This window comes from Balaenoptera borealis (assembly GCF_965194805.1).
Source record: "Balaenoptera borealis genome assembly, chromosome: 10".
In the NCBI taxonomy this organism is placed as follows: Eukaryota; Metazoa; Chordata; class Mammalia; order Artiodactyla; family Balaenopteridae; genus Balaenoptera; species Balaenoptera borealis.
The window spans coordinates 99390443-99409626 of NC_138874.1; the positions used below are offsets into that span (position 1 = coordinate 99390443).

Below are 19184 nucleotides of genomic sequence, written 5' to 3' on the forward strand. Positions count from 1 at the left end.
ATCACAGTGGCCAGAAGAAAGGGTATTATGTGATTGGAGGCCTCATCAAATCTCAAGGAGCAGAGGAGGGGCGGGCTACTCAGAGAAAAGGAAGTCCTATCGTCAGAGGGAGCAACGGAAAGGATGACAGGACAGACAAACATGACAGATGTCCACTCCCAAGGCTCAGGCAGCAAAGGGAATAAGAGTCGGGGAGTGGGGAACACAGTGAGGCGCTTTGGAAGAGAAGGTCCTAACGTGCAGGCTGAAGAAAGGGCAGAACTTGAGGCCTTAGGGAGGAAGGGAGGCTCCTGCCAGACCCTGGAGGCTGGAGGCTGACTGTGTAAGGCAGGAATGGCTCTGGGTGATCCTGGGGGAGCCATTTTAATTGTTCTGTGGACTGGTCGGCTCCAGGGTGTAAAAACAAACCTTGATGGGAGGGATTCCCTGGGAATGGAAAAAAGGTAAGCAAAAGGCAGAACACAGGATGTTGCGGAAGCCCAGAGGACGCCCACACACAGGGGTCGGGCTGAGTCAAGCGGACGGACGTCTGGGGCCGTGGAGGGGGCAGGTTGGAGGCAGCTGGGAACAGAGCACCGCTCAGGGCCAGGAGCTCTTCCCTCTAGAAGGAGTTGCCTAGAAGGATGGTTTCCAGCCCGGCCGATCTGGTTCACCACCCCTAGACCGCAGCCCTCAGGAATCCCACGCCAATTGCACCAGAGGGGCGGCCCTCGGTGTGGGGACCAGGGCCCAGCAGGCCGGGGCGGCCACGTTACTGGCCTCAGGAGAGGCGGGGCCTCCAGGCCCAAGAGTCCCAGCTTCAGAGAGAAGCGGGGCTGGGGGGCGGGTGCGAAAGCACGTCAACCCAACAATGCCATGCTTGCCGCGGATCTCTTACGAGTCCCGGGCTCTAGCGTTCGCCCTGGATTCGAATCCGTTTCCACACTTGACGAATATGTGACCTGGGCCACATGCTTCACTCTCTGAGTCTCAGCTTTCCAATCAGGAAAATGCCCAGAACACAGTGTCGTACCTACCTGAAGGGCCGACTGTGAGGCTCAGGTGAGAAAAGGTTATCCTTGGCATGAGGCTTTGCATCAATGTTTGCCATGGTTATAACATGACTTCCTAATTTAGTCCCTGAGATGAGAGTTGTGAGCGCCCAACAGTGCAGACAGCCACACAGAGGCTAAATGACCCCGTCCTGAGGACACTTTAGAAGGCGCCGTACAGTCCATTTGAAGCACCTTCCCACCCCTGGGCCTTTGCTTATGCCATGCCCCGACACTTGGAAGATGCTTCCCTTGGATCCTACATAGCTGGCTCCTTCTCATCCAGGTTTAGGATAAATGTCATCTCCTCAAAGAAACCTTCTCTGATCACTCTAACTAAAAAAAGTAAACTCCCTGCCCTCCATCCAATTACTCTCATTTATGATCTTCCTTTCATGATTACCCTCTTATATTAACTTATATATTTTATTTGCTTATAATCTGATTCCCCTCTGGAATATAAGGTCACTGAGTACAGACACCTATTTCACCACTGTATCCCTAGCCTAGCATGGCACATTGACTGGTGCTTACATATTTGTGGAGTGAATAAATGAAGAATACCCTGGTAACACTCAGGCCATGCATTTCAACTAAGGCTCAGAGAGGTTCCCTTACGTCTCTCATGGCCTTATTTACATCTGGCTTCTCAGAGTTCCTGGCTGTGAGGCCCTGGTTCAAGTCAAGCCATGGAGACACCAGAGCCAGGCACCAACTCCTGAACCCCCATAGCAACCTCATCTTCCCTGGGGTTCATGTGGTTCACCCAGAACCTCTGTGTGGGGCTGGGGCTGGCCAGTTGGAGCTTAGCTAGAACATCCATCAGTCTATCAATAAACATTTGCAGAGTCCCTCGCTACCTGCCTTTGGGAAGTGTCCTGGGTTGACCTGGGGAGACAAGGCCTGTTGGATATCCTCCTTGGCCGCTATCCTAAAGCCTTCTCCATGGCACCTACTGGGTAGTAGCATGCCTAAATGTTTAACCCTGAATGACAATTTATGATTTCATGCTGAAAAATGTCACTGAGCTACAAGCCTGACACTCCAGTTTGCTGATCAGCATGAGCTTCTCTCCCTGCAAGTCAGTGTTTTTCAAGGCATGGTCTATGGCCCATCTATAACAAATCATGAGCTGCTTGTTGGGGTGGGGGGAACTACACAGGCTCCTAGCCAGCCTGGACCTGCTAGATCGGAATCTCTCTGCAGCAGGTTTTGGAGTTGGCACTTTTCTTTAGAGTAAATAACTGGGGCAAGATCGCATAACTAGTGAGTGGTGGAGGAGGACCAGACCCAGGCATTCGGGCTCCAGAGCCTGTGCTCCTAACTTTTGTCCAATGGTACCTCTCCATTCCCACAGGCCCACCGCCGCCTGCCCCAGCAGAGACTCGGCAACAATTGTCTAAGTTCCATTTGCACCCTTCCAACGAGCAGGTCCAGTCCCCCTGATGATGGCCACCTCCATCCTTTGGCAAAGTCTGTTGTGAGCACGCAGGTCGGTCTGTCTCCCCCACAAGCTCAGAGGGTGAACAGTTACTTGGATCATTTCTGCACCCCTGGAAGCCCAGACAGGGGCTGGCCCAGATTGACTCCAGTCTCTGTGAGTTGCAAAAAAGGATATATTCACCCGCCCAATACTTCTGTGCCTACCATGTGCCAGGCCCTTTGTGGGCACTCAGGATGCAGCAGTGTAAAACCAAACAAAAATTCCTTTCCCCCAAGGAGCTTATATTTTGTGGGTGAAATGTACAGGTGAAGTGATAATGGCCCCTGCAAGGTCTGCTGGGAAGTAAATGAAATAAACTGTAAGTGTGGAGAGAAAGGTAAGAGCTCTGGGGACTGAAGCAATCAGGGAGGGCTTCCTGTAAGAGGCTTCATTGACATCACCCTCCTTATTGTTGAAATCACCTAAGATAAGTCTGTTGAAGACTTGGATTTTCTCTGTAGAGCCTCACTCCCAGTGGCCAATGCTAAGGACGTGGTGTATCAGGCACAGTTCCCACAGTTCAAAGCACCTTGACCAGGGTCTGCAGGGAAAGTGTGGGGGTAGGAGGAATGAGGGTGGAGAGTCAGAGGGACACTTATGAGTAGTAACGTTATTTTGAGTGAAATCTTTGTTCTGGAATCCAATCCCAACTGTTTCTCTTGGGTTGCTGTGAGGATTAAATGCTTAACTCAGACAAAGGAGGAGAGGTCAATTAATGGACGGCATTGTTGCTGTTTTGGGTAGAAAACACTCTCAGTAGTCCCAGCTCATCTACCTTAGTGGGCAAGAGGGAAAGGTAAGAGATGGTCTGGGAGCCTCAGATTATGTGGGGCCTTGCAGACCATGGTGAGGAGAATGGATTTAATTCTGAGATGGGAAGCCATTGGAGGCTTTTAAGCAGAGTGATGATGAAAGATCACTGGCTGCTTGAAAAATGAACTGTTGGGAGGATAGGGTAGAAACAGAGACCAGTTAGGAGGCTACTGCCAAGGTCCAGGTGAGGGACAGTGGAGGCTTGGATGAGGGTAGTAAAAGAGGAAATGTCTTGGTGAACACACATGAATTTTGGATGTGTAAAATGCCGCAGGGGTGGGGCACAAGGGAAAGACGAATCAAGGAGGACCTCAGGTTTTGGGTAGGTAAATGGGGGTGCCATATTCTTAGATGGGAAAGGTAGAGGAAGAGCAGGTTTGGGAGACAAAATCAAGAGTTCTGGCCTGCTTGTGTTGGTGGTGGTGGCTGAGTAATGCCCCCCTAATGATGGAACCTGTGAATGTGTCACCTTACATGGCAGAGGGACTTTGCAGATATGATTAAGTCAAGAGTTTCGAGATGGGGAGATAAACTTGAATTATTTTGGTGGGCCCAGTGTCAACACAAGGGGCCTTATAAGCGGAAGAGGGAGGCAGGAGAGTCAGAGCTATCCAGTGTGAGAAGGACTCAACCCACCTTTGCTGGCTTTGAAGATGGAGGAAGGGAACCTTAAGTCAAGAAATGAGACAGCCTCCAGCAGCTGAAAAAGGTAAGGAAATGGCTTCTCCCCTAGGGCCTCTAGAAGGAACATGTTCCTGCTGACACCTTGCTTTTAGCCCAGTAAGACCCATTTTGGACTTCTGACCAAGTTCTCTCCTACCTCTCTCTCTCACCCACTAAGTTCCAGTCCCAGTAGCATTCATGAATCCTCAAACAGGCCACACCGGTCCTAGCCTCAGGACCTGGAACATTCTTTCCATGATTCATACATGTCTGACTCTTTTTGATCATTCCACCATTACTTCAAATGATGCCGCCTCAGCAAGGCCTTTCTGGCCTCCAGCTATAATTGCTCTCCCTTCTCCCCAGCTCCTACCACACAGGCTGGCTTTGCTGAGTTTGTGTATTACCTGTCTTCCCCACTAGAAAGAAGATCCATGACGGCAGGGAGCTCATTTACCTTGTTTACCGCTGAATTCCTAGTACCTGAGCCAGTGCCTGGCATGTAGTAGGTACTCAATAAATTAAATAAAAATGAATGTTAAAAAAACAACAAACAATAAATGTTGGCGAGAATGTGGAGAAAAGGGAAACCTCATACACTTTTGGTGGGCATGTAAATTGGTGCAGACACTATGGAAAACAGTATGGAGGTTCCTCAAAAAAATAAAAATAGAACTACCATATGATTCAGCAATCCCACTCCTGGGTATATACCCGATGAAAATGAAAATGCTAATTTGGAAAGATACATGCACGCCAGTGTCCACAGCAGTATTATTTACAATGGCCAAATATGGAAGCAACCCAAGTGTTCGTCAACAGATGAATGGATAAAGAAGATGTGGCATATATATTTAAAACTCAGCCATTAAAAAAAAGTGAAATTTTGCCATTTGCTACGACATGGATGGACCTGGAGGGTATTATGCTTAGTGAAATCAGACAAAGACAAATATGGTATGTTATTACTTATATGTAGAATCTAAAATATAAAACAAACAAATGAAGATAACAAAACAGAAACAGACTCACAGATATAGAGAACAAACTAGTGGTTGCTATGGGGAGAGGAATGGGAGGGAGGCAAGATAAGGGTAGGGGGTTAAGAGACACAAACTACTATGTATAAAATGAATAAGCAACAAGGATATATTGTATAGCACAGGGAATATAGACCATATTTTATAATAACTTTAAATGGAGTATAATCTACAAAAACATTGAATCACTATGTTGTCTACCTGCAACTAATATCATACTGTAAGTCAACTGTACTTTAATTTTAAAATAAATAAATAAAAATGAATGTGATTTAGAGAAGAAAAAAAAGATAGTCCTTGGTTTATGGCCACAGAAATCTAGAGTCTGAATGCTATCAACCAGCTCCCCTTGAATTCACTGAGCCTATTATGTATTATTTCCTGGGAGGCAGATGGGGAGAAGCCAGCCAGGAGCTCACAGCCCAGAAGGAACTCATGGAAGGGAAGGGAAAGGAAGGGAAGGGGAGGGGAGGGGAGGGGAGGGGAAGGAAGGGCAGGGAAGGCTGAGAACTCAAATACAAGGCCGTCTGGTAAATGTCCAAGCAGAGTGAGTAGAGTCCCAGGAGCTCAGCGAGGACTGGCTCCGTCCACTTAGGAAGAAGGAGGAGGAGGAGGAGATGCGATTTCAGGGGCTGGGGGTCCGAGGGCTGGGGAGAAAGAGAAAGCTCTCTTAGCTCTTTCTGAGAAGGCAAGTGTGGTTAATTCAAGAAAATTCTGTCTGAGGAATATAAACAGCCTAAGAGCCAACTTTTGCACCAAGCGGTTTGCAATCCAGCTGTGGAGAGGAGCACCAGAAGTGCCCAGCAGAGCCCTGGAGGGATGCAGTGCGGGGAACAGCTTCGGAACTTAGTTTGGGGTCAGGCAAGCCTAGGTCTGCGTCCCACTCCTGCCACTGACCGCTGTGCCTCAGCTTCCTTATGAGAATTTTACCTCCTTCACCAGGTTGTTGTGAGGCTTAAAGGAAGATAATAAATCTGAAGTGCTCAGCAGAGAGCCCTGCGCACAGTTTAAGTGCTCAGTAAAAGGCAGCCATTATTATTAAAATAAGTAGGTTGTTCACTGGGCGGGAATCTCTTAGTGTTTTTGAGATTCCAGGGGTGAGAGGGCAGGTTAGTGTACCTGGAGATGAATGTCTGGGTCATATATAATCCACCAACCTGTGTTTCTCCCGGTGGGGTGCCTGACAGGCCACCCCAAGAGACCGTGAGGCAAAGGGTCTGTGGCAGGATCCAGAAATCGGAAGTTTAACAACCCCGCCTCCCCACCCAGTGACGTCAGGCCACTCAAGGCCAAGAACCATTGCTTCAGCGGGGCCACGCTCAGGACAGACTGCCCTGGTTTTTGCCTTTCAAAGCAGTGTTTGGATGACTTTCTCATGGAGGCTGAGTGCCTTAACCCTGCCTTCAGTTTCCCAGAGCTGGGGCCTTCCATGTGCAGTCAGAGACACACCTGGTTTGTGGATCTCTGAGGGCTGGGACTCAAGGAGACCTTCTGAATAAGGATGCGGTTCAGAAATCTACAGAGACTTGAGCTGCGGGGAAAACCAGCTCACTCTGCCTTCTGCTTGGGGCCCCCCATAATTCTACCTCCTGAGCTCCTTTGCAACCTAACCCTGTAACCCCTAAACTGTTCCTTGTTTAATTTTTCTTCGTGGCATTTATGACTATTCCACAGGCCGCTAGTCTTACTCATTGTGTTTAGTGTCTATCTACCTCCATTAGAATGTAAGCTCTCTGATTATAAGCTTTTGTTTGTTTATTTGCTGTTTTGTTCTGTTTTGGTCTTCTTTGTCCACGCTGTATCCTTGGGCTTAGAACTGCTGGCTGGCATACCACAGGCCCTCAATAAATATTCATTGAATGAGCGAATGAGTTGGACAGCTCTAATTCCTTCCTGCCCCAGAAGCTCCCAGTTCAAGAGACAGTACAAACCTGTGTCCCTTCTCCAGCCTTGTCACCAGCTAATCCTTGGGGCAGTGTTGGGGGTCGGGTGGCCTCTATTCTGGGCCTTTACAAGTTTTCCCCTCTCCCACGCCAGTGTTTTCTTTAATTGCCCCTCTTGTGAGAATAGAGAACATCGCATGGGGCAGGGGCTTTCAGAGCCGGCTAATTAACAGGCAGTCATTCCCTTTTCTGTCTTCCTCTCTCACATTCCTTTTTATGGGGCTGAGTGTATCACAGGAAGGCATGTGCAGCCTCAAGATACCCCTGTCCTTTGTTTACATATATAGACAAATATTTACATACATGTTATTTTTAGTTATACAAGTAATAATAGCAGCTGAACTTCACTGAGTGTTTACTGAGTGCCAGGCATCGTGCTAAGCGTATGCATCTCCGTGTTTAACCCTCTAAACAACCCCATGAGGTCAGTTGTGTTATTACTGTCGTCCCACTTTACAGATGAGCTGCAAGAGCTTCAGTGTCTGATCCAGAGACACATATCTGAGTTTGAAGCCAAACAAGATGGTCTGACTCCAACATACCCCTCATTCCTAACTGCTACAATGACTGCCTCTCTCAAAAGGTGTGCTCATTATCAGAAAGTCAAACAATAAAGAAAGTAAACAGGGGGACTTCCCTGGTGGTCCAGTGGTTAAGACTCTGTGCTTCCACTGCAGGGGGCACGGGTTCAATCCCTGGTCGGGGAACTAAGATCCCATGTGGCATAGCCAAAAATCTTTTTAAAATAAATTTTTTAAAAAAGAAAGTAAACGGGGAGCTCCCCTCACTCCCCCAAAGAGGCTGCTGTAAGCTGATAATGCTTTTATACTAGGGAATTTCTTATACCAGCAGAATATAGGTAAGAATAAAAAGGTCTATATGTCTATAAAAACACACACCCATCTAGTTAAGTGGGTTTTTTCTTTTCCTACAATAGTAGTTCCAGACCTTTTGTTTCACTTAGTTTTTTCACTCTCTAATAATACATTTTGGATCAGATCTTTAAACTTCAGTAAGTGATGCCTCCCCTCTTAGAAGCTGTAGGTTGATGTTCTGGCTGCTGAGGCTAAGGATGAAGTGATGTGATGAAGACAAATCTATGGATGAGGCGAGAGGAGGTACATAACATGCTGGCCAGATTGCAGCTGGGCGAGTTTGGACTCTTACAGGCTTAGGAGCTGACTTTAGAAAGGGGTGCTTGTTTGTTGTTGTTCTTGCTTTTTAGCTTAGGTAGTTCAGGGTACCATCCTGTTGGCTGAGAAATGAATAGGCTTCCCTGCCTGTATCAGAGGATCTCAAAGCCAAGCTCTCCTAGGCAGCCCCAGGTAACCTCTTGGAGACTGGGCTCAAGGGAGCCGAGGGGCTTCCATTCTAAGGATCCTTAAGTATTACGCCCATAACTCATCGCTCAGCTTCCAGGCATATAGCTACTGTGCTAGCCACCAAACTCCTGGCAGTAGTTCATTTAATCTGCAAAACCCTACCAGGTATTTCACTGCCCCCACCTTACAAATGAGAAACTGATACTCAGAGAAGTTAATGACCTACCCAGGATCGCACAGCTAGTAAGAGGCAGCACTGTGTCTTTCTCACTAAGGCCTCAAAGAATCGCAGCAGAAGGTTGGAGCTGATTGAAATCTTCTAACTCTGGCCCCTTCTTCCATATAAATGAAGCACACAGCCCAGGGCCCTAACAAAGTTGGCTGCAGGCCACACAGCAGGTGTAAGGAACTGACTGAGGTTCCGGTTTTTCAGACTCTATTTGTTATAAAAGACCTCCAGGGAAGTTGGTAGAACTGAATGGAGTAGAGTCAGTTCTGCATCCTGGTAGCCCAGAGGCATTGGAGTAACTGACTTCCTGAAGAGGATTTGCCCACAGCAAAACAAAATTAAGCCGTGTGTCAATAAGAAGCCAGGGCAGGAGGGATCCTAATCTATAACTTCCTCCAAAGAAAAAAGTCCTACACCTGCCAAGGGGGGGTCAGCTGATAGAGCTGCCCCGAGGGGGAGTGTGGGGTGAGGGGATATTATTACTGGAAACCTAAGACACCAGAAACTCATCCTTCAAATAGAACCACTCACTCCAGCTGGCCATTTTTACCAACAGGGACCATCCTTGAATCTGGAGCCCCTAATTAAATCCCTCCACCCCAATCTGCCAAAGCCACACGTATAGCCACCTAGAAGTACTTCTCCCCCCAGTTTATTCTTTTCTGTTAAAAGCAAACAAAACCCTCTGCCCAAAGAGGTGTAGACTAGGATGTCCTTCAATAGGAGATCCAGATAAATAAATTATGCCAAATCCGTACCATGGAATGTTCTGAGGCCCCACCAAAAGAATAAAGGGCATCTGGAAGATAAGAGCACTGAGACTTACTAGTAAATGGAAGAAACGAAGTTGCAGAATGATAAGCAGAATACATAACTGAAAATATGGAAAAGATACAAAAAGAGTATCACAGCTTCATAAGGAAAAATTTGGAAAACACAGAAAAGTAGGGGGGATCAAACCCCCGCACAGACCCCCCACCCTGAAAAAAAGAACCCTTGTTAATATTTCATATATTTCTCTCAGGTCTCTTGGCTAGAAGCGGTCGTGTTACATCAGGTGGTGGTCAGCACACACTGGAGTGTGACCAGAGCTCAAATCCCAGCTCTTCCACCCCTACCTGGGAGAGCCTCACTCTGTGTGCCAATCTGTTCTGTGGAAGTCATTCCACCTTCCTGGGATGGTTGTATTGATTAAATGAGGCCAAATATGTAAAGCACTGAGTGCCTAGCAAACAGCACTCAATAAATGCAGCTGTCATTGTTATTTGTAACCTGCCATTTCCCTCAATATTTTAACATAATTGATTTTGAACATTATTCAGAATCTTTGAAAACGTCACACGTGATGGCTGCTGAATGTACCGATTTCTTCACCATTCTCTTAGGAGAAATGTTTTGGCTGCTTCCATTTTTACCTTCGTATAAATAGCTCTGTGATGAACACTACTGTGAGTAGAGCTTTTACGTCCCCCATGTTTTGAAGATTTTCCTTAAGATCATTTCCCAGAAGTGGAATTACTAGGCCAAAGGGTAATCACCATTTTCAGGCTTCATCTGCACAAGGCCTGATTGCACAAAGCGGGCCTTATTTCCTAGACCTAACCTCCCCCACCTCCTGACCATCCCCAGAGCCTCCCTGCCCCCCACCAGGATGGCCTTCTGCTCCCCGGAGAGGACACCTGGCTGCCGCCACCTCCCTTGCCTCCTTCAGTGGCCGAGCTTCTCCCCTCTGCCCATGTAAATCCTCCCTGCTTTCAGTTCTTATACCTCTCCCTGGCCCACCCTGACTGCTGGGCCCTCGACCATCTCCCCTTCCTCTGGGTTTCCCAGCTCCTTGAATCTATAACCAAGTCCAGCCTGACTCACGGACCCTCTTTCCCTTTCAAGATTTCAAGATTTGGGTCCATAACACCCAGACAGTAAGCTCCTGAGGTCAGGAATGAAGCCCTGGGCTCTTCTTCCTTCCCCTCTCAGCCCTGGAGTGAGCAGTACAGTGCTGGGATCTGAGTTCCCATTGGGCAAGATGTCTTCCCAGGGTCAGCTGTGGTCCAGGCTGGGCACTATGGCTGCAGGGACCTTCGGAGCTGGCTCCTCGCTCGGGGCGGGGAGAGGGAAACATAAATAATCGAGTGTAACCATGAAGGACAGGGGTTTTGATACAAGTTCATAATAGAGGAGAGAGAAGGGAGGGTGTCAGCTCAACCTGGTGGGCCCTGCTCAGGCTGTGAACCTTGTTGGATGTCTTGCCGTGTGACCCTGAAGAAGTCATTTAACCTCTCTGAACCTGGATGCTCCCTTCTGTACCAGGCTCTCTTCACTGGGATGTAGTGAGCTTAAATCAGTTATTCAGGTGAACTTGCTTAGCCAGAGGTATGCAGCAGGTGCTCAATAAATGTTTGCTCCTGGTGAGGGCTCAATACAAACTTGTGGATTAATAAAGGGACTGCACTGGCAGGGTGCTTGCAGCCATGGGACTCAAGCATCTCAGCAGGCCTGTTCTTCTCGCTTGGGGACTAGGTTGCTGGATGCCCATTTCTTCCACTGACGGGCGAGTTTCTTGCAGGTTCTGGCCAACTGGGTCTCCACACCAGAGTCTGGAGGGGTATGTGGAAGGGTTGGAATCATGCTTACAAGGAGTTTACTCGTGAATCACCTTTGCCTCCGGTGCAGTGCAGCAGTGGAATGGAATGTTGAAATGCCTCCTTTTACATCCATTTTCTGAACTCGTGGCAAGCCTGCTCCCATCCGGGCTGCAAATCCTCCCCGCCTAGCAGGCAGAACCTTGCATGAGGCCCAAGGAACAGAGGCTTCCGGGGGTGATGTCACTCAGAGCTCAAGGAACACCAAGGGCACCAAGTTGGGCTCTCCAGTTATTCATCCTCCCTGCAGTCAAGGCGGGCTCTGAGCAGGCCCATCCCTGCAACAGATGTGGCTCAAGGTTATGGCCAAGGTCAGGACTGTTATGTGTCCTTTAGTGGTGGGGTGGTGCAGAGATCACTGGCCTCAAGTTTGGATTTAAAGCTGAGAGAATCCTTAGACACCATCTAATTCAACCACCCTCCCCTTTGTAGAGGGGGAAACTGAGGCTCAGAAAGATCAAGAGATCTGGCCAAACTCACACAGCTATGGCATGGGTTATAAAGCTAGGACTTGCTTTTTCCAAACCCCACAGTTACAAGAATTCTCATCAACCTCTGCTCTATCTGGGGTTACCTCTCAACCCACCCCTACCCCCATATACACCAATCACTATAATACTGATAATAGTGGTACCATCTATTGGATAAGCTCCTGAAGGAAGCACGGGGCTAAATGTTTAGGATGTATTGTCTAATTTAAGCCTTTCAACACCTCTAGGAGTTAAGTAAAATAACTCCTTGCTAGTCCAAGTGTGGTCTGTGGCCAGCAGCAACAGTATCACCTGGAAGTTGGTTGGAAATGCAGACTCTCCAGCCCCAGGAGGAGAATTTGCATTTCAGCAGGCTTCCAGATGATCTTAGGGACAATCAAGTTTGAGAAGCACCGACAAAACTCATCGCACTTTAAAGACAGGAAATGAAGCATGGAGCAGGGGAGTGACTCCCACAATGTCCCACAGCAGGTCAGGGGCGGAGCCCTGGCTGGTGGAACCTTGGGCAGTGCCCTGGCTCTGAAGTCTTGAGGTTTAGGAATGTTTTCCCACTAGTTCTAGGCCAGAGGAGGTAGGATTCCAGACCCCACCTTCCCCAGGAGCAAGGAAGTTACTGATAAAAGGAATATCCCAAGCATTTTACAAGGTACTTTCAAGTATATTATTTTGTTTTTACTTTATAACTTGTTAATTATCCCAACTTTACTAAGAAGAAACTGTACCTTGGAAGAGTCTAAGCCATTTGTACAAGACTGCATTGCTGGCCACTTCCAGAGTCGGGGCCCGACGCTTGTCTCCTTTACTCCGGAACCCAATCACTGTTTCTCCAAGCACAGAGTGGCATCCCAGTGGCAGGAGAAGTGACTGTAGGTGGAATACAGACGAAAGTCTCCTATTCGAATTGTCATATATTTTAATTTCTACTACAAAAAAACACAATTAGATTATTAAACCTCAGAGACTACTGTTTTAAGACAAAATATGGGTTGGTTTTTTGTTTGTTTGTTTGTTTGTTAAATGAGTCTCTGAAAAATCAATTTCAGGAATGATAGAGGAGGTGGTACTCAGATATTGCCAAGTACATGAAGGTGGTAAAAGACTGGAGTGTGGGTAACAGCTCCAGGCACCACACAGTGTGGTGGGGGGGAAGGGGGGAGAGAAAACCAGCAGCCAGAGAGATCTCTACTCAGAGGCTGTAGATTTTTCACATAAAAAAATCTCCCCATGGCCTTCCCATCCTCATTGCCCCCAGAGTCTTAGTATGGAGCAAATACGATGCTCACTTAAGGGCACACACTCCCCATTTAAAAAAAAAGACCAAGTTTTACCAGCCATTTATCTTTCTAGCCAGAATCTCTATGGTGAAGCTGGAGGGACCACAAACTTGCTCCTTCTAACATCCTCCCACACCCAGCCCACTTCCTGTAGCTTTCAAGGATGCCCCATGCCCATCCAGGCCAGACTTGAAATGCTGCAGGGGGTAGGCTAGGAGTGGGGGGTAAAAATCCCCCTCCCATCCTTCAGAAATAGTCTGTGGCTCCCCAGTGGAGGGGAAGAACTGCATCTTTGCTTTCAAGTGTTTGCTCTCTTCCATCTCTTCCTTTCTCTAACCATGTCCAGGGTCCTTAACAGCCACTCTTTTTTGGTCAGACCTTTGAACTTTGAGTAAATGGACATTCTCTGCTGCACCTCCGTTTCATTCAGGGATCAAAAGTAAAGAGTTCTGGCAAATAAACAAAAATCTTCTAGGAATTCAGAAAACAGTTATGGTAAGGAACAAGGACTGTTGTCTTAGAAAAGATAAGGTGGGAAAGGGACAAGATGACCATCTTCAAATATTTCAAAGAGGGTCTAGGTTTAGACAGTATTTCACCAGACCTGGAAGCAAAGAGTGGAAAATACAGGGAAGCCAGCTTCAGCTCTTTGTCCTTGGTCAACTGTAAAATGGGGGCAATAGTGCTTACATCATAGGGAGGTTGTGAGGATTAAGTGAAGGGCTCAGGACATACCTGGCATCTCATAAAAATCCCAGGATATGCTTGTTTCCTTTTTTGGCCTCATTCAAAAATGCCTCATGAGGCAGTAAGCTCCCTCCCTGGAAAATTTCAAAATAGAATTACAATTCCTTACTGCCAAGATTCTGTGCTTCCGTGCTGCCTGTGACTTTTCATAAAGAAAAATACTGGCTCACACGGAGCCCTCACCATGCTCCAGGCAGGCAGAGAAGGTCTTTTTGTAGGTACTTCATTTAATCTTCTCATCAGCCCTATGAGGTAGGTACTATTATTATCTCTCCCCGCCCCTGCCCCTTTTTTTTTTTCAGATGAGACAACTGTGGCTTCGAGAGGTGAAGTAACTTGTCCAAGGTCACACAATCAGTAAGCGGCAAACCAGGGACTTAAACGTCACACTCCAAAGTCCTTGCTCTTACAATTGGAGGGGTTATTTATCAAAGCTAAACCCCTCTCCCAGACTCGCCTGCTCTAATGCTCCAGGCTTTATTGATCTGTCTTCTGTAAAGTTTCTTCAGGTCTCAACATCAAAACCACCTAACTTAGCACTTATTATTGTGTGAATGGCTTCTTGTCCTTCCTAGTTTACTGTAAGTGGGTCTGGGGATTTTTACTCTTTAAATATCCTTTTGTACTCAGTAAGCCTTCAGAACAAGTTCACAGGCTTCTAGTAATTCTTTCTTTCACTGACAGCTGAATTAGACAGCAAGTAACTCCTTCTTCCCTGTCATGCCTACCCCCATCTTTTTTTCCTGTGCCATTAGAAAAGTCTTTTCTTGGCTGGAAAAAATACTACAGTCTGTTCAACTAGTTAACGTTTATTGAGTTCTTAATATGCACCAGGCACTGTTCTAAGTACCTTTCATGGATTAACCCACTGAATCCTGATAGTAACCTATGAGCTAAGTCCTATTTTCACTCCCATTTTACAGAAGAGGAAACTGAATGTACCAGTGCATCAGGATTTGACTGAGTAAATGAGTAAATGCTTTGCTGATGGATATTATTAATAGCAGCAACAACCACACAAATACCTTATGCTTGAGTCAGGCTATAGCTTTATGTTTATTATGTCGTTGTCACTCACCATTAGCAGATAGGCGCTAATGTCCCTATTTTATAGAAGAGGAAACCATGACAGGAAAACAAAAGGGTGAGTGATTCTCAACAGTCACACAGCAAGTGCTGCCTGTACCCTTGAGTGAACATTGTATTCACTCCAGTCTAAGATCCTGGGGGCAAGGGAGATGGGAGGGTCATGAGGAGAAAAACACCTACACACACAAAAAGCATTCTACAAATATTAGGGAGACAACAGAAGCCGGTTATAGCAGAGGCTGGACAGGAATCCAGGTCTTTGACTCCTAGTTCAGGGCTCTTTCCTTTGACCAAGATGGTGGGAAGCAAGTCTTGGGTCCAGACCCAACAGCAGTCTTGATTGGGGATGTTAACACCAAAGAAAGTAGTGCTCTTAAAAAAACCCCCATCATTTTTACGTCTCTGCTTTTTCCACATTTTCAACAACGAGCATGCGCGCTACTTTCATAACGAGAGACAAGCAAATGAAGAGAGCTGGCAAGATGCACCCGTCTGAGGGCTGGAGCAGCTAGAGGACCCTTGGCTTGGCTTCGGGGTGGCTCTGGGCCCCTGCCCTGGCATTCTGGGGCACCCTCTGATCCATCCCCACAGGCCACCTGGCCCCACTTTATGGGCAGATGAAGGAAGCAGGGACGATCATAGGAGTTCCCAGGTCCATGAAACTCCCTGACATTGGAAGCTGAAAGCTGTGTGTGCACTTTTCCAAGGAACAGGCCCACACTTTTGAAGAAGGGGCACTATGACCCTTCAAAGGGTAAGAGCACCAGATCGCAATGATGAACCGGGACCTGAGGATTAGGATGACCAGTCAAGGAGGGTCAAGAAACATAAAAATCTTCTTGCCCGACTCTGAGTAGAACTGGCAGGGGAGAGCGAATGACAAATAGAACAAGGCCTTGCCTCATATGCTCATGTTAATTTAAATTCTGCTTTCTTCCCTGAACCCCCCTCACTCCCATTCCAAAGCAGTGGGCAGGGGGTGGGGGGTGGAGAAAGGCGTGATTATTTAAACAGTTCCATCTCAGACACACTCCTCCTCCTCCTAGGCCTGTGGCCTATGAATTCCAGCTCCTGATCCTAGGGCCTGTGCATCCACAGCTTCCTATCCTGCCTCCTGACCCAGGGTCTAAGGCCCTGATTTATGCTGTGGCCAACTTTTCCCCTGGGTGCCTCCTAAAAAGCCTGCTGCTTTCAAGCCTCAGCAAGCACTGGATTCCATTCCACCAACATTGCCTGAGCTCCTACCATGTGCTGGGTGTTATGACTGGGTCACAGATGGTGGGATAAGTCCTGAGTATGGCCTGGGAGCCTTCAAACTAATGGCAGGACAGATAACACTCTGTTGGGGGAGGGGGAAACTGCACAATGTGAGAACACCCAGGAGGGCGACTGATTAACAGGCTGGGGGATTAAGGGGGGGCTTCTTGGAGGTGCAACGGTAGCTCTGGAGCTGGTGTGTGAAGGCAGGGAAGGATTCCTAACAAAGGAATGGGGGAGGCGCTCAAGTCCTGTAGAAAAGTGTGGAGGCAGCAAAATACTGCGCAAGTTTAGGAAATAGGCAGTTTTGTGTGACTGGAGCCTGGGGATGGGGGAAGGGGGAAGGGGAAAGGAAGGAGACAAACGAGGCTGGAGGTGGGTTACGGCCAATTGGCTAGAAAAAGGACCTTGATGTTCCACTCATGAATTTGGATTTTATCAGACAGTGCGTAGGTGTCACTGAGGGTTTTTGAGCGGAGCAGGTGGGCTCTGTGCTCTGATCTAAGCTTAAAAAGATCACATCGCAGAAGACAAGAGAGAAAGGAGAGGGCTTGGCGATTGGGAGGCAGGATGCTACCGTAGGGTCCAGTGCAGGGGATAATGGGGCCCTTTAACTACAGCTATGGCTAGCAACAGCTACAGAATTTGCGGGGCCCAGTGCAACAGGAAAATTCAGGGTCCCTTGTCCAAAAATTATCAAGAATTTCAAGAGAGTGACAGCAGAGCATCAAACCAAGCATCATGCCCTTCTAAGGATGGCCTTGTGCAGCTACACAGGTCACACACCCAGGAAGCTGGCCCTGGCCATGGGACTAGAAAGGGCAGGTTAGGAAAGAGATCTGGAAGGCAGAGTCTTTGGAAGCTAGGGATCTGGTAATCTGTTGGGGTGGGAAGTGCCAGAGCAATCCACTGATGGATGACTTTCCTGCACTGTTTGCCAGGCCACCTTCCCACTGCCCCCTTGGGTGGCCCAGGATCAACTCCTACTTATTAATAAGTCTAAACTTCACCCCCGCCTCCTTCTGCTACACACTCAGACCTGTTCCTGTAGGGTCCCTATCTAAAGGTGTCACCATTTACTCAGTCACCCTCTACTCCTCTCTCCGCCATCCCATCCCTTCCGGCAATTTACTTCCTAAATGTCTCTCCCATCTGTGTGGCCTCTTCGATTGCTGCTATCACTGCCAAGTTCCGGCAGGCCCTTATCAGCTCAGGCCTGGATTACCCACAAAAGCTGCCTATCTGTCTCCCTGACGACGGTCTGGACCCCACCCCCACTTGCAAATAAAACATCCATCCTGCACAGTGCCACCTCAGTGAGGTCCCCAAATGCTCACCTGACCAAGTCACTGAGTAACACCCTCATCTGGGGCTGCTCCAGCCAAACAATAAGGTCCAAATGCCTTAAATGGCACACAAGTCTCTCTGTCACCTGAGCCTGCTTAATTTTCTAATAAATGCCAGAAATGCCTTAGTCTCCCACGTACCTCCAGCACATACCTTGCTGGGTTCTTGGTTTTTTTCCCTTTACCGCAAGCAGTTTTCTCTGCCTGGAATGTCCTCCACTCTCCCACTCCATGGCCTGGCTCACCTTGATTCACTCTCGTTACGCTCACCTCACCTCTCCTCTGCTCTGGGTGGCCTTCTCCAGGGCCACATCCCTACCCCACCTCGCACACCGTGGATGCTCTTCCGCACTGACTACAGGACCTTAGGCCTGTGGCGACTTCCCTGGTGGTCAAGTGGTTAAGACTCCACGCTTCCACTGCAGGGGTTCGATCCCTGGTCCCCTGGTCGGGGAACTAAGATCCCACACGCCGCGGTGCAGCAAATAAATTAATTAATTAAAAAAAAAAAAAAAAAAAGAGGCCTGTGGGCTGGACCAAGCCTCCTCTCCGAGCTGGGGGCAGCTGGAGCAGAGTGAGTCCTGCTCACTTTGGGGTCCAGCAACCATATAGAGCCTGGCCATGTGGGTGTTCCGTACATGTGTGGTTGTAGGTTGAAATGTCTGGGGCTGGGTGGTTCCGGTGACACTAGAGGAGGAGCAGATTGCAGGGAAGGCTGGCACGGAGAATCCCAAAGAGAAAGAAACCCGCCCCCCCCCCCCCCCCCCGGCATCACATCTTCGTTGGGATTCCACTGGCAGGGTGAGGACAGCGCCTCTGACTGAAGGCCTCTGACACCCAGAGGCAATGGCCAGCTAGCTGTTGTCTGGTTTGACTGCATTTGATTTCAGAATTGGATTTCTGCTTCCTTCTAAAAACCTTACTCCCCTCTGTCGGTAGTAAACAAGCCCCTCCCTAGTGGAGGCAGGCTGTTTTCCATCAGGCAGTCCCCTCCCTCCTCAGGCTCACAATAAAATGGTTAGTCCTGAGTTTGGGGGTAGAAGCATGCTTCCCTCGAGCATGTCCCTGCAGCTACCAGGGCACAAAGCTGACCCTCAGTAAATACTTGCTGAATGGGTGAATCGTGTCCAGTTCCCCAAGATAGGGGATGGGAAGCCTGAAGCTGCTGGGGACTGATGGGGGCAGACAGCCTGGGATTATACTTGAGCCACAGATAATCCCCCAAATCCAGAAGCCACCTGGACAGTTGGCTGGGCTGAGCTCCATCAACGGTGCATGTTGATGCTACAGCTGATTTCAGGACAGATTTTTCTGGGGCCAGGAAAACGGTTCCTCAAAAAACAATTCTAATTTTTACTGGGAGTGTGACAAAGAAAAGGACCATCAATCCTTTGAGGGCAGAATCCATTTGGGGAAATTAGTTGCTGGCTCTTCTCTCTCCACTTTTACTTTGAGGTACTTTTATTATGGAAAATTTCAAAATATAAAGAAAAGTAGAGAAAACAGGATAATGAACCCCCAGGTAACCATCACCAAACTTCAACCATTACCAACACAAGCCCAATCTTGAGTCGATAACCCAGCCTTCGAAGCAAATTCCAGCTATCATCTCATTTCCCGCGTAAAGACGGGTAAGGATCGAAATCTACGTCAGATCCATCTGGGGGCACTGGCCGAGGGCGCCCCTAGCTCTGCCTACCGCGGTGCCTGGCCCGGCCCCCAGCGGGTTCGGAACCTACGTCTATGAAACTCTAAACCCATGGCGCGACGCCAGCTCAGCCTCCCCCGCTTCCTCCTCTTCCCGCACAGCGTGGGTC

General features: G+C 48.2%; 1 long non-coding RNA gene across 5 annotated transcripts in view; it reads right to left on the reverse strand.

The window, feature by feature from the left end:
* The window catches only part of LOC309636188, a 30715-nt gene that overhangs the window by 11321 nt on the left and 210 nt on the right, over positions 1-19184 (reverse strand). The window contains exons 1-2 of one of the 5 annotated variants that reach the window (XR_014249275.1): positions 13664-19179; positions 12377-12518 (exon numbers count right to left, since the gene is read on the reverse strand). This is a non-coding gene — a long non-coding RNA (uncharacterized lncRNA). Of the gene's footprint in view, positions 1-1866; positions 12519-13663; positions 19180-19184 lie in introns of those variants that run through there. The other 4 variants (XR_014249278.1, XR_014249274.1, XR_014249276.1 and 1 more) reach the window with 4 other exon arrangements.